The 15,787-nt window shown below is 47.3% G+C and overlaps 1 long non-coding RNA gene across 1 annotated transcript in view; it reads left to right on the forward strand.

Annotated features, from left to right (window-relative positions):
* The window catches only part of LOC144146092 (uncharacterized), a 37,790-nt gene extending 32,790 nt beyond the window's left edge, over positions 1–5,000 (forward strand). Inside the window, exon 3 of the long non-coding RNA XR_013317660.1 lies at positions 404–5,000. This is a non-coding gene — a long non-coding RNA (uncharacterized LOC144146092). The remainder of the gene's footprint in view (positions 1–403) is intronic.
* The last annotated feature ends 10,787 nt before the right edge of the window (positions 5,001–15,787 follow it).

Genomic DNA, 15,787 nt, shown 5'->3' on the forward strand with positions numbered 1-15,787 from the left:
TGCTTCGCAGGCGCGTAGGGCTGTTTAGTGAATGGCATCACAAGCCAACGACGATGTAATACCAGGCTATCAAGCCAGTACAGCAGGAAAAATATAGAATACACAAAACTTTGACAGCAGACAACCAGTGTCGAAAAATGAAGACGGGAACAGAAATGTAACCACGCTACACAATTACCTATAAAGGTACCAAGACATCCGAAGCCTTAACAGACTATTCACTCTCTCATCCTTTTTTAAACTTTCTTCACTCTTTAAGGAGCAGAAAGATATTTGATTTCGAACTCGGCAAGCAAGGCCACTTTGTTCTTTCACATATTGGTATTTGATTTATTTCTTAAGCTCACTATTCTCGCACATAAACAATTAAAGTTTTCTCATTTCTCCTCTATTTTTGCTCCAGATGCTGACCGCAGGTGCGGAAACAATCCTGCCGACTGTCACTTCAAAAGTGCGTCGTGTGCCGAGGGCGGATGCTCGGACGGATTCTTGGACAACGTCTCGGAGAAAGACTACCGCATCTGGTTTCCACGAGCCGAAGTCCCCGATGACGACTCTGCCAGTCGCGGCCTGAGCGACTGGAGGACCTTTCGCGAGTACCGCTACACCGAGTGTGCCCAAAACGGACGGCTGGAGAAGACCCTCTCGGTGGAGCACGTCCACAAGAGGAAGAGTACTCCGATGGCCGAGGGCCAACAGACAAAAGTGTCGTTCCAGTGTGCTCCTTCTTGTTCGACTGCTCATGATGGCAACGGCGGGGATCAGATAGACGGAGAGTTCGGCAGGGTGCTATCTTCGACCAAAGAGCAGCTATACCGGGAGCACCACACGCAGCTTCTGTCACGGCAAGATGACTCTACTCCGGAAGTGCTGGCACAGAAAGTTAACCTTGAGCCAAAGCTGACGATCGATCAAGCGGGGATAGAAAGAGAGAAAGAAGAAAAAGAAGAGTGCCAAACACGCACTGAAGAGTTTGCTTTGGCGAACAGCAGTATAGAAACAGTTTTAGCCAATTCGCTTGCGAACGAACCTGATGATTCAAGTGCAGTGGTAGACTCACTCCTTAATGACCAGGACGGACACAGTTCTCAGCTGGAGAGCGCGGGCTTTCACGACGTGGCCGCTGCGTCCGAGGACGACGACATGGACGAACAGAAGTCAACCTACGTCAGAGCAGATAACGTGGACTCGGAGGTGGAGGTTATGACCTCAGAACTTAAAGAAACTGTGGTAGGGGGACCGTCGCTAGATGATCTGGGGTACATCGCCGAGGAGCCGGAAGATGAAATCGATGAGAGTGCGAGTGATTCCGAAAGGTGGAACACCGTCAGCATTGTGGGCAAAGAGCAGACGGAAAAAAGTGACGAATCACGCATGCCACGTTCGGACGTCGACACGACTCACGGAGTAGTGCCTTCTTCGCAATACAATGTTAGCGGCGAATTAAGCAAGGCCGGCGTTACTGCAGGTAGCAAAGAAAAGTACGAACATATCCGAGGAGAAACTATCACGCACTCTGGCTCAGACGTTACAACACGCTTGGACGGAGAGTCCCGGATGTGCAGTACCGAAGAACAAATGCAATCTTCACGCAAAGAAGAAACTGAAAAGCAAGATGTTCGCCAGTATGAAGGGCCGAATATTATTGTGACCAAAACTTGGCTGCAGGAATCTTCCTTGGGAACCGAAGTCGAAGCGTTGAGCAAAAAAGAAGTGGCGGAATTCGACCGTAAGGACAAAAGGCGCGAAAGCTTAAGCTTGGCAGACGCCGAAAACAAATGCATTGACTTGGAGCATATCAACGCCAAGACTCACTCAGCTAACCACGAAAATAGCGCCGGAATACCTGTTGGCAACTTAGAACTTCACTCCGAACTAATAGTCAAAAAAGAAGCCGAGGCGCGAAGCGAAGGTGTAGAGTTTAGTGAGTGTAATGAATGTATCAAAGAAGATCTACTAAGAACATCCGAAAATGCAGCTGCTAGTCATTCGCTGCAAATTACAGACGACCTACCCCATTTTGAAAAAGAAATCGCGCATGTGCCGAATAGCTTAGAAAGACGCGATGAAGATGAAACCTTTAAAGTAGGCACGATCGAAGAGCTAGACGGTGAATTATGGAAAAAGAACGAAGTTTCAAAGGAACACCCGTCCCACGGCGATGAAGATCACAGAACGGAGAAAGGGCAAAAAGAAGAGAAAGAAGCTTTTACCAGTCTTGTGATCACTGAAAGAGACGTCCCTGAAACAGCGGACGCCGTCGTATCGCTTGGAACACAAAATGAAGCAGGAGATGCAATGAGACCAGTACCAGATTTTCAGAATGAAAATGAAGAAAGTGCGCAGACCCATTTCGCCCTATACTCGTCTCAACTTGATAATACCGAGTTGTTGACTGGAAGCGGAGAATCGACGTCTGAGATAGCTACAGGCCGAGAAAGTGACAATGAAACGACGCAAGAAGCAGATCGAAATGTTTCAGCCATTGGAATGGATTTGATGTCAAGAAATGACGTTTCGTCTGATGTAACTGCTGAGGGGGCTAACGAAAAGGAAGAACTATCAGCAAATAAAGTAGGTTTCGATGAAGAACGTCAGAAAAGTGACACAGAGAGACCAGAACGCGTATGCAATAGAAGTAACGAAGTGTCAGAGCCAGATAAAGCACAACCCCCCAGGCAGAGTGAGGAATCCCGGCAAAATGCAGCCGTGGAGTACGTGCAGGTCAGTGAAACAATTAAACAGCTCGAAAATGTGTCAACGATTGTGCAGACATCAGTGTCAAAAAGGGACGTCTTTTTGGATGACCAGTCTAAAACTGTGAAAGAAAATGAAGTTCGGGACGAACTTGAAGAACTACCACAACAAACTATTCCAAGAATTCTTGAAAGTGCTTCAGGTGAAATAGAAGAGCATGACACGTCTAATTTAGTCGGAGCAAGTCCAGTTATTGGTGTGGAAGAGCCAATGCAGGAACCAGTCATACGTACTTCAAATGTGCACGAAGCCGTACAGGAAACACTTGAAAGTAGGCAAGGCGTTGCAGAAAATTTATTGTCGAGAACAGATTTCTCTACAAATGAACAAGTTCCACATAGCGAAGAACATGAAAAAGAACGTGATGTTAATGAGACACACCGGCAAGTTTTATTAATAAGCACTCCTGATGTTCCATGTTTCGGTTCTGCCAAGGGCGAAATACTACGAGAGGAAAGTATTCAGTTTGCTAAAGTCAACTTTATGGTAGACAGCCAGGAAAAAACTGAAAATATACTTTCCTGCCCTACAGATGTGAAGCCACCAATACCTGCAAAACGGAAAAGCTTGTCGGACATCTCAAAAGAGTCGCCCTTCAGCAAGAGTGTTCTTCAGGAAGAAACACTCGGTAGTTTGAAAGTCGTCAATGAAGAAATGAATACCCCATTGCATGAAAATGCTGAGAGTCGCCTAGCGGTAAGTGGCGAAATGGTCGGAGAAAACGACGAGTATCAAACCCATGATGTGCTGCCACTTAATGAGAGAACAGACGCAATGATACCGGCCGATAACACCGTGGAAAAAACCATTGTCTTGGAAGACAACGAGAACTCACTTCAGCTGCCGGAGAAGGAGCTTAGTGCATTCCAGGAACCAGAAAACAGGGCAATGCAAGGTGCCGATAATATGGTGTCAGCCAACCTGAATGATCTAGTCCAACAAGCAACAGACATTGAAGAAAAAGCACAGGAGACTTCTGCGACCAATATATGTCATCTCGGGGACTCGACTTCGTTATCAATCGAAGCGAACATGTTGAAGGATGTAATGGAGCTCACTGGGATTGATGATGTGACAAGTCTTGAGACGTCTCTGCCAGAGGATTACGACCAGGGATGCGAATCGCTGCCTTGCGATCAAACAACGGAACATGGTGGAGCACCTATGTCGTCCACAAATCATGTCCCGGAACCGGAAACGTCTGAGAAAAGAATAGGCGAAATTTCTGGCAACTTTGATGCACGTCCCGAAGGCCCTGTCGGACAGGATTTGTCCACCACAGGCGTGTGTCTTCCCGCTACAAAAAAAGCCGAAAGTACGACAGTAGACACAATGAGCCACAAGGACAATATGCTTCTGCAAAGTCTCAATGTTGACGAGATACAAGAAACCAGCCAAGTAAGTGTGCGAAGCAATGACGGGAAAGAAAATGAAGAGACAACACAAGGGAGAAATTTCGACTACATTGAAAACAAAAATCTGCAATGTTCCGAGAACGAAATGACACACGCCATTCATCCGAGGTCTTATGAAACCGGCGAAAGCTTAGAAGTCACAGAACTTACAAACGTTGACGAAGAACCCACGTCTGCTGATCAGGAGGGCGCAGTAAATCGAGGCATGGAACGGGCTAATTGGAGCCATGGGGAGGCAGACTGCCAGCTGGGGCGTTTGACCGAGGAAACAAATTCAACCTGTAAAGCGGAAAAAGGCTTAGAAAATCAAGAATTAACTAACAAGACTTGCAAAACTGAAGAGTCAGTGAAGTTCATGCCCGTGGAATCAAGATTTCTTGAAAACGGCACCCCCAAAGCCGAGAACGAAACAAGTCACGACGCCATTGATGTCATTGAAGATGCGATGGTCGAAGCTGATGTGAAGGTTCCTGTCATCGTTTTCCAGGAAGCTTATCTAGAGGGGGAAGATGGGGAAGAGAGATTAAGGCTACGAGCCTACGCAGAGGAAGTCGTCTCGACAGTGCTAAGTAAATGCGTAGCGCAACTTGAAGAGAATGAGCACAAATTTAGTGGAGCAGAAAATGCAAAGATGAACCATGACGACCTAAAACAGGTAACATTTAGTGAAAGCTCGTGGAGTGAGGGCAACGAAAACCACACTGTTGCTTTCACAGAACGACAAACTCTAATCGAAGACGTTCTTGACGGCAACCTCAGGCCAATTGCCTCAAGGCAATCTGCTTTTGAGAACGCCATACCGCCAGAAAACTGTCAAGGCAACGATGTCGAAGAGGGAGGGTTCGAAACCAAATTGAAAACTAGTGCGGACAAAAACTTTGAAGAAATCAGCAAAGAGCTAACCGTTTCGAAGAGAGAAGCGTCACTGACGGAACCTGAAAAAAGCGACGGAGCGGATGTTGACCTGCTAAGAAGTGTTGATAAGATCCAGGAGACAAGCGTTGATGACTTCGATCAGCCCCTCTTTGGTGTGTCTGAGGCAGTGATACGAGTAAGAACACAGTCCAAAAATGAGCCTGAAGTGGAATCTCGACACGACGCCGGTGGCAAACTAAAGTCTTTTGAAGTCCTAACAGAGCAGGTAACGGCGAATAAGAACGGGTCTAACGAAGTGCGACCTCAAGACTCCGTCAGCTGCAATACAATGGCTTCTGAAGTCCCAACAGAGGAGGTGACGGCGAACAAGAACGAGAACAAGAACTTGCAACTTGCAGAGGACGTCAATAAAAACATAAGCGCTTCCGAAGTCCTTACAGCGGAAGTCACGGAGAATGAGAATGAGTCTGAGAACTTGCAGCCTGAAGACGACGCCAGTGTAAAAGTAGGCGTTTCTGAAGTGCTAACAGCGGAGGTCATGGCGAATGAGAATGAGTCTGAGAACGTGCAGCCTGAAGGCGACATCCCAGGAAAAGTAAGTGCTTCCGAAGTCCTAACAGAGGAGGTCACGGCGAATGAGAACGAGTCTAAGAACGGGCAACCTGAAGACGACGTGAGTGGCAAAGTGACGGCTTCCGAAGTACTAACAGAGGAAGTCTCTGCGAATGAGAACGAGTCTGCTAATAGCACCGGCACAGTAACAAGTAATCGTGAAATGCCTACTGGAGGTGACGACCATCCGAATCTAGAAGATGTGACACAAGTTTTGCATCCAGAACTGTCGCCTAAAGAACGGCTTGACGTGAAAAATGGAGACCGTCACAATGAAGGCGCAAGGTTATCATATCTAGTTGTCGGGATCGAAAAAAGTAACAAGAGTGATGCTTTGACCAATGAGGAAACCGAAATGCCGACTACTTCAGATATTCTGCCGAACAACGAAACGTCGTGTGAATATTTTGCTGCTAGTCAGGAGGAGCACAATAATTCAGCCTGGGACGCGCCAGTACCAGAACGCACTGTCGACGCAAGGGACCACATGGGCAAGGTACCTACGTCTTCTGCCGACGATACGACAGAATTCGCACTAAAGACAACTTCGGAGAAAGAAAGTGCTTCGACGGAATATAAAAAACCGTCCATTGGAGGCACAGATGCCTCGGAAGAACTTGGAACCAAAGCTGCCTTAGAAAATAGATTCCATGACGATGCTTCAGCAGAAGTGCATGTGCCTGCTGTCGGAGAAGAATCCGTAGTTACGATGACTTTGGATACAGAATATACTTCGACGGAAGGTGAGAAATCTTCTATGGGAGTCGCAGATGTATCTGAAGAACTCGGCATGAAAGATTTCATGGACAATGAAGTCACTGAAAATAATTCAGAAATGCCTGTGCCTGTCATTGAGGAATCAGCAGTTACGACTACTTCAGAGAGAGATGCTTTGAGGGAAGATGGGAAATCATCCCTGGGAGCCGCTGACATATCTGAAGAACTTGGCACCAAAGTTATCATCGACATTGATGTTCATGAAGATGATTCAGTAGAAGTGCCTGTGCCTGTCGTCGGGGTGGATTCGGCAGTTACAACGACTTCAGAGAAAACAGATGCTTCGACGGAAGGTGAAAAACTATCAATGACAGCCGCAGATGAATCTGATAAACTGGGCATTAAAGATCCCATAGACAATGCTGTTCACGAAGATGATTCAGCAAAAGCGCCTGTGCCTGTGTTGGAAGAGGCGGACCCTGAAGAACCTGGCACCAATGAAGAACCTGGCACCAAAGATTCCATATACAATGCTGTTCACGAAGAGGATTCAGCAAAAGTGCTTGCGCCTGTCTTGGGAGAGCAAGAGGCAGTTACAACGACTTCGGAGAAAGATGCTCCCACGGAAGGTGAAAAATCATCAATGGCGGCCGCAGACACATCTGAAGAACCTGGCACCAAAGATTCCATAGACAATGCTGTTGACGAAGATGATTGGGCAAAAGTGTCTGTGCCTGTCTTGGGAGAAGAATCCGCAGTCACGACTTCGGAGAAAGATGCTGCCACGGAAGGTGAAAAATCATCAATGGCGGCCGCAGACACATCTGAAGAACCTGGCACCAAAGATTCCATAGACAATGCTGTTCACGAAGATGATTCAGCAAAAGTGTCTGCGCCTGTCTTGGGAGAGGAATCGGCAGTTACAACGACTTCGGAGAAAGATGCTCCTACGGAAGGTGAAAAGTCATCAATGGCGGCCGCAGACACATCTGAAGAACCTGGTACCAAAGCTTCTATAGACAATGCTGTTGACGAAGATGATTCGGCAAAAGTGTCTATGCCTGTCTTAGGAGAGGAATCGGCAGTTACAACGACTTCGGAGAAAGATGCTCCCATGAAAGGTGAAAAATCATCAATGGTAGCCGCAGACACATCTGAAGAACCTGTCACGAAAGAGTTCATAGGCAATGAACTCTATGAAGATTACTCAGCAGAAGTGCCTTGTCTTGGCGTCGGAGAGACATCCGCAGTTACGACGACTTCAGAGGAAGAAAATGCTTCAACGGAAGGTAAAAAGACATCACCAATGGGCGTCACGGAAGCATCTCAAGAACTTGGTACCAATGATTTCATAGAAACCGCTGTCCACAAAGATGATTCAGCAAACGTGTCTGTGCCGCTTGTTGGAGAGAGCGCTAAGGTCGCGCAAGAAGACGTGGACGAGGTGAATCACACCACCGTAGAAACTGCAAATGAAGCATCAAGCCTCAGGCAGTACTCTGGAAGAACTGATTATGATATCTCTGAAGGTTTGGAGCCTAAAGCCGCCGATAACAATGAAACCATTTTACACTTCGATGGCAGTGCTTTGAAGGACCAGGATCCTACAGTTCTGTTTAATAGTGATGCAAACAAAAGTGCAAGTAGTTCGAATATCAGCATAAAGAATGAATTTGCTGCACAGCAGACTCCGCAAGAGCATTCCCAGCTTACAGGTGAAAATTCATCAATATCAGATAACATGTATCCTCACTCGGATAAAGATAGTTTAGGTGCACTCAGTACGGTGTATGAGAACTCATTAGAAGATGCTAAATTTAGCGTTGAGGAAAACATCACTGGTACTGACGCTACCACAAAATTTAGCAATAATGAGGTCGTTGACACGACTGCCAGTCCTGAGCTCTCTCTTTATAATACCGCTGACACTGCTGGTGGTATTTTCCAAGAAAATGAGAGCAACAATGAAAATGATCCGCTATTAGAACCCTCTGAGTCAACCGACAGTAGTCGAAGTTGTCCGCTACAACGTGCCACAAGTATGGCTGGTGGAAATGTGAGGGCTGATAAAGAATTGAAGGAGGGCAATTACCCCGAAATAAAATCCTCATATCGCACTGCAGACGACGTCCACACGCAAGGGGCTGATGGTGTGTTGTGCGGGCCGACTGATTCCGACAATGTGTCGGCGAGAATAGGGCCAGTATGCATACCAGACAACTACAGCGCAGTAGAAAGAGAAACGTCACAAATCCCAGAGGACTCAGCATCTATGCAAGAATTCGAGGATAAGGTAATTGGACAAGAACAAGTTCTAAGCAACAATCTACAATCCACAACCCAGTCTGAAGTGTCCCACGACTCTCAACGTGCGAACACTGATAATGACGCAAATCATGAAAACGAAGTTACCGTAGTTCAAAAAGAGGAGCGCAGGACAAGCGCAGACTGCCATCAGAACAAAGTTGTTGCAGCATTCGACACGTTTTCCGAACGAGCTGAAGGACAAATAGAAGTTATTTCGGAACATCGTGAACCACCCAATGAGCATCAACGGCTTCATCGGAACGACCAGGCATCAGAAGATGAAGTCGCAACCATCGACTTTTCTGACGAAGAACTGCAATCTTTAGACCAAGTTAGCTCGCAAAACTGTGAATATTTCACAGATTTACAGAACTCTAACGATGATTCCGCGTCACACGAAGTTCAAAAAAGAAGACCTGAAGAATGCGTGCAAAACAACGGCGTTTCTCTTGAACCGCGGTTTGTTGCAGTCATCGATACCGATCATAAAGAGAGTATAACTAATGATACGGTAGCGGAAACTCAGGGCCAGTTCGGCAAATCACAAGAAGAATGCTCCGTCCATGGCATTGTGAAAACACCAGACCACATCAGCACCTTGGATACATCGCTTACTGACTCGCAAGACAAATCCCTCTTTGACAGCCGGCAAGCAACCGTTGGCAGCCTAAAGACAGCGGTGTTGGTCCACGAGGCGACAAAATTGGAAACTGTTGAATGGAGCGAAGATCCCTTGAATAGTGTAGCTACGGAAGCTGACTTCTCTAGTGACATTTACGAGCAAGCAGCTGATGGTCAGAACGCGTCTATCTCTGATGCACAGAATTGTGAACTGGTAACAGACGGCTTGCTGAACCTCCCCGAAGGAAATGCTTTGAGCTCACCCGGAGATGAGCTGGAGATTTTCCAACCCACCAACATCGATCAAGAGCTGGAAGATGAAACCGCGAAGCTTGGCGATGACCTGCAAGAAAGGGAGCAGAAGTCATCGAGCAGCGATGTGGAAGATGCTATTGTTCCACAGCACATTGACACCAGTAACGACAAGCCCAGCAGCACCGACAGTGAAGTAGAATCGGAACGAGGCAAGACCATTTTAGACGAAAATAACAGGAAAGCTGGGAAAGACGCAAATACAGATTTGAAAGACGCAATTGAGAAGTTTTCTACAATAATTTCTGCCGATAGCGCTAGACTAGATGTTAACGAGCTGAGAAGCCAAGAAACGGTCGAGGGGCTCCACGGGCCTGTCGTTACAGAGGTGACAGACCAGCAAGACGAGGCTGAGAGCAAGGGACATTCTTCTATCCCTACGGACGCTAAACTGGAACACGACAGTGACATTGAAACAAAAGCAGAGAATGCCAAGCCTGGCCACAGCGAGAACATCCTTAGAAACGGCGACCAAAACAGCTTGGGACACGACGGTACACAGCGACTCAAGGCAGACACAACGCACAGCGTAACCGAATCGGTTGAGAAGTCCGAACGGACGGAACGTGAGGACGCCGATTCCAATGAAAGATCTAGGTTGACAAGGATATTCCACAGGACAGTGCTGCGCACCGAATCTACGCGCACCGTGAGAAAAACACGCTCGTTTATGCCTTACTCGAGGGACAAAGACGCAGCTCACACACGGACTGACCACGAAGCCGAGGTCGAGCCGATCGATGATACGCGCAAGCCAGTAGAAGAGACGTTTGTTTCTCGCGGGGCCTTCGACGCGATGTCCGTTCCTCGTCGTGGTCTTGGTCCGGTAACGTCTACCGAGACTGTGCGTACTGTGCGCGACGTGGGTGTGCAGGCGCTACCGAGTACGACGGAGAAAGAAGTGCAGGTCGAATTCAACGAGCACGACTGCATCGCCAGGCTTGTGGAGCTTCAGATTGTAAGTTTTTTTTTACTTCTTTCCCGCTCTTATAAAGCCGTAAATCACCCATATCTGAGGTTATCGAATAACGTTTTTTGTACCACTGCGTCAAAGCTAAGGAGGAAATTAACTGCATGGCATGTGCAGCTTTCCCGCTCATGGCAGTCCTATCAACAGTGATTACTCCGTAGTTCTTCAGCAAAATGTAAAGTAATTTTGCGCAGCTAACTTTGGGGGTGAAAACTTGCTTTCTGCGCAGTTTCGAGTCTCGCCCATTGCGCGACTAGGTTCCTGAGCCATGGAAAGTGTCCCATAGAAATGCGTGGGGAGTAAGATTTGACATAGAATTACACACAAAATATTCAGAATCCTGGAAAGTTCTTTTAGTGTTTTTAAGCTCACGGGACTTCTTGCTTTATGCCGAATATCACTTTTGTGGAGTAGTTTTGCTAGATTCCTGAGAGGCAGTAGCGGTCCCAGAGATTGTTTCTAGGGGGGGAGGGGGGGGGGGGGCAAGGGGGCGAATTAAGAACCGCTCCTGTCCTAGCGCCAGTTCTGCGGAGGAGGTTATAACCATGCAGGCGTGTGCGCGTATGCCGTGTAAGCCGCTTGAGCATAAATCACTTAGCGACACGCTAGTTTTTGGCGCCCCTTAGGCGGTGCAACGGCTGGCTCGAGCCCGCATTTCTGACGGTGGCAACACGTTTGCGGCCTCGCACAAGTGGGATTTAACCTTCGCGCAAGTGGAATACTTTAAAAAACTAACTAAAAATAAGAAGCTGAGGAACTGTTTGGGGGGGGGGGGGGAAGAAGGGGGGGCGATCGTCCCCTTTGCCCCCCCCCTCCCCCTCTTGGGACCGCCACTGCTGAGAGGTCGGAATTTTGAGCGAGAAAGCTGGGTATGGTACAACCTATCGGACTCGCTATTAAAACCCGTGTGCTGGCAAGGCAACGTGCTGGCACCCGGCTACTCTCCGCTAGGGATTAGGCTAGGTGTCCCAAGTAGCCTCCACTTCCACGGGCACAGACCAGTTCTCTTTAGAGCATACCTAGGTAGGGGTACCTGCATTGCGACACCCTTGCTTCGTTTTGATTCATCGAGAACATTGAACCTTTGTGATATTCGGGAGATGTAAAAGCAGGACATGGGAGCCAACTCTAGCTTGTTGCCAAGTGGCATTTTCCTGCAGGGTGCATGTAATTATATACAGCTACTCTTCACAGCACCTTAAAAAACATAGAGCCACATAACAGACCCACTCAACTTCTGTTGTCACCTTATAGAAATGTTATTGCATACCCGCACATTCTGCATGCTATGCGTAAAACGTTTTTATTTTCCAGGCCATGAATGAGCAAGAAGAAGTCCGACGACAGGACATGAAAGCCGCCTGTGAACTGGTCGAAAAGCTTGAAGCCATGCAGCTTTCTGAAACCCTCATGAGGAGCCAGGTAATGAACGCTTCTTGCTTTTCTTTTGCGGTAGGGCTGAGAACATTTGGCAGTATTGAAGCACCTCGCACCCTATGACCACTGAATTAAAAAGCACGTTTGGGACGTGCACTTACCTGCGGAGTCTTTGAGACGAACGACTGTACCTGCTTCTTGACTCACTTTCGCTGGAGCGATATTTACCGTTAAAGATTATTTTAACATCCTGTAATGACTACATTATATTCTGCGCAAAACGTTTATTTCGTGGCAAAGGCAAACATTATTAAGGAGCAAGTTATGGTTATAGCTGCTGGTGATGTGATGTGGATCCTTAGAGAAGGCAAGCGTGGTAGGGAGCGACAGAAAGTTATACTGGAAGATGTGGTCAAGAATATTGTGGGGATGAACTGGTCGCAGTTAGCACAGGCCCGGGATAATTGGAGATCCATGGGAGAGGCCTTTGCCCTGCAGTTGGCGTAGTAGGCTGCTGCTGCTGCTGCTGATGATGATGATGATGATGATGTGAGAGACGTTTTTGAAACACCGTTGCTCAAATTGGGTCGCTAGAATGGTACGTCACGCCGACAATCCAATCCCTTAACGCATCGTAGTCGTCTTCCGCGTAGCCAGTGGGAATGACGTGGATATACGGGTAAGATATACGGGTGTTGACAAACAAAATATACGTGGATATACGTGGATATACAGGTGTTGACAAACAAAACTTCTATTCCCGTTTCTTGCAACGCCTGATTCATCTACGTTTACAAAACATCTATAGTGATCCGGAAGTCACGTTGGCGTGCCCCGCAGATTCGTGCGATGGACGTGGAGCGGAGAGAGCAGAGTGCCCGCGAGGCGCGACTCCGGGACGAGCTGCAGGCCTGGCAGGAGACCGTGCAGCAGCAGCAGCTCTTGCTACAGCAGCTCAAGGAAGACCTGGACGACACTGAGGACACTCTGGCCGCTCAACGGCAGGAGGCCAACAGGCTCCGCGAGAGGATGCTCGGTGAGACGCGGAGGCCCGTCGGAAAAGTGTAGCGTTGTGGGGTACACCATAGACGCGTGGAAACTTGAAACTCTTGTGGCTGATTACTTTTTCCAATGAATGAATGAGAACATTCAGACATGTGATAGATGTATTCGCGACGAACGACTTACTTGTATGAGGAGGGAGATCCCGCTCTGTGTGGTCCTGTCTCGTGAGTCGGACCATGCCATCTCGCTCATCTCCTCGCTAAATTTAAGAGAGCGTCAAGACGAAGCGGACGGCGATGAGCATCGTGACATACAATTTTTTTTTGGGTTGAAGCTAACCGTACGTCACATCCTCATAAAATTTTCGTACGCAGAATTAAGGCTCAGTTAATATCGCTAGCTTGTTTGCGTAATTAGTTTGATATATTGCGTACAAAAGTGTATGACACAGACATCACGGTAGATGCTGTGAGCTTACACCCAGGAACGCTAGCCAAAGCCTGAGGATGCTAATTAAGCAAACTGTTGCACTCCGAGGCGTAAGGGTAATGTTTTGGTGTACTTAGCATGAAATCTGAGTCCAACTGCATATGCGTGCTATTTATTTTCCTATCTTTGTGTAATGTTTTTTCAGATAAATTTACTGATAATAATTAAGTGTATTCGCATCCTTTTTATTTGGTGGTTCTGGTTATAAAGATTACGCCGCTTTCATTCTTCCGAAACCTTGCCCCGGCTTGCGTCCAGTCTATTTCCCTCAGTCCCTAGAACTATACGCTGCGATCAAAATACTACCAACAAGTCGACTGAAGATGTTCACCTAAATGGCAGACCCCATCCTTGTTTAAAGCGCCCAACGTATCCCAACGCAAAATGAAAGTCAACCAAACTACTGCGCTCGTAGATTTTTAAACAAGAAGGCGTAAAATGCTTTTAGCCAAGATCATCTTAGAACTATCGTGTGGGCGTGCATGTGCGCAGGCCCTCGTGCAAATTAAGAAATAGAAGCTAGTTTTGGAATTAGAGCCAATGAACTCATGGGTTGTAAAGTTAGTCATGCCATGTATCCACAGGTTCTTCGACAAGTAGAGAAAACTCGGGGCGTCATGTGATGCACCTCGTAAGCAATGGCGCAGAATGGGGCCCATCATTTTGAGTTTATATGGGCAAAGTGATGTGACCTTTCGCCTTTGGCTGCTGCGTAGTAGCTTCCATCTGTATCTGTTGAGAGAGAGAGAGAGAGACATCTTTAACTATGATTCTACGTTGCATCTCCTTTACCTGACGACTTTCTGATACGAAAATTAAAGGGATAGAAGGATATTCCTACCAAATGCATCGAATGATTCGTATCTCACTGAAGACATGCCTGCCGATCCTTCTCTTTACTTTTCTGCAAATCGTCTGCTTGAAGTTCTAATACCTACGTTTGGCAAACACTTCCAGATGTCAGTCGATAATGATAAGTTGATTTGAACGGAACTTTATCTAAGACCTTGTACTTGTGTTGATCCTGCAGTGCTCCAGGAGAGTTGCGACAGTGGCCTGCTCATGGCCGACGTACTTACCAGAGCTGACAAGGAGGTACAGACGCCAGACGGCACGCAGCATCCTCTTTCCGCCTCCTACAAAGGATCAAGGTATGCACAACACTTATTGCTGGGGCTATGGTAGCATCGTACAAGGACGCATTGGTCAAAATCGGCCATCGTCAAGCCGAAGTTTTGTATAAAACGCAAAAGAGCATTGCCACTGTTATTATGTAGACGTGAGAAGTAAAAAAGGGGAAACTGCGCTTTATAACTTAAAAGCCCCATATAAGGCAAACGCACTATCTTGTCACTTCAGCCACGCCATAAAAAGATGAAGGATAGCTCGCACTAACGCGTGAGACTTGTTAGCGAAGCTGTACGGAACCTTCACAGCCATCACGAAGGTTCAAGTCCACGATTGCAGCCGATTTGCTTCCGCTTCGCTGCCGCAACGATCTTTACTCCATGGCTGTTGCTGTAAGTGTGAGCTTTTTTCATTTATTTAGGAGTGATAATCACTGGGCATTACCTTAGAGGGTGGGAGGGAGGGGGTACGCTATGACGTGCCTTTCTCGTTCCCAGTAAGTGTTTCCACGATTTTTTTTTGCCAATCTTGGCCACTCTTCGTAAGTGGCTATGCTTGGCTTAACGAATATGCGAAGGGGACGCTGGGCGGTCGCCGCCATGCCCGCGCTCGAAAATTTCTTGGCATTTTTAGCTACGGACACGAAAAAAAGAACGCGGGTTGCACTATGGGGTGGGATAAAGTTTACGCGGGACGCGAATGCACATCGTAGCGATCTAGACAATGCTACCACCATGTACTGTAGCCTCAACTTTGCCGTTGGGATAAAGTTTAAGCGTGATGCGAATGCACATCGTAGCGATTTAGGCAAGGCTACCACCCCGTACTGCAGCCTCAAGGTTGCCGTTGTGCATAAGCCGAAAGATGGTACAGATCACCAGTCCAAAATTCTTGTTTTTAGGCAGCGACTTGTACCGAATATGGAAGCAGCTCGTTCATTACTGTATTGTTTGTTTGAAAAACTTCTTGCTGTACTTGGTGTGGTCTGCCGCTCCCGTACAGGCGCTAGGAGCTTGCTGTTGTTAAGGGAAGTCATATACGACAGTGATTCTTGGTCTCTCATAAAGCTTTACTAACAGCGCTGACCCCACCTTTTAAGTTAGGACACAAAATGTAAAGAATTGAAAACCTTCTCACTTTAACCAGTGCTTAAACCTTATGCCCTCTATGGCCTTAGTGGCGCTACAGGACTGGCCACGAT

The sequence above is a fragment of the Haemaphysalis longicornis genome, unplaced genomic scaffold (assembly GCF_048455015.1).
Source record: "Haemaphysalis longicornis isolate Haplotype H1 unplaced genomic scaffold, Haemaphysalis longicornis Haplotype H1 scaffold_7, whole genome shotgun sequence".
NCBI classification, from domain to species: Eukaryota; Metazoa; Arthropoda; class Arachnida; order Ixodida; family Ixodidae; genus Haemaphysalis; species Haemaphysalis longicornis.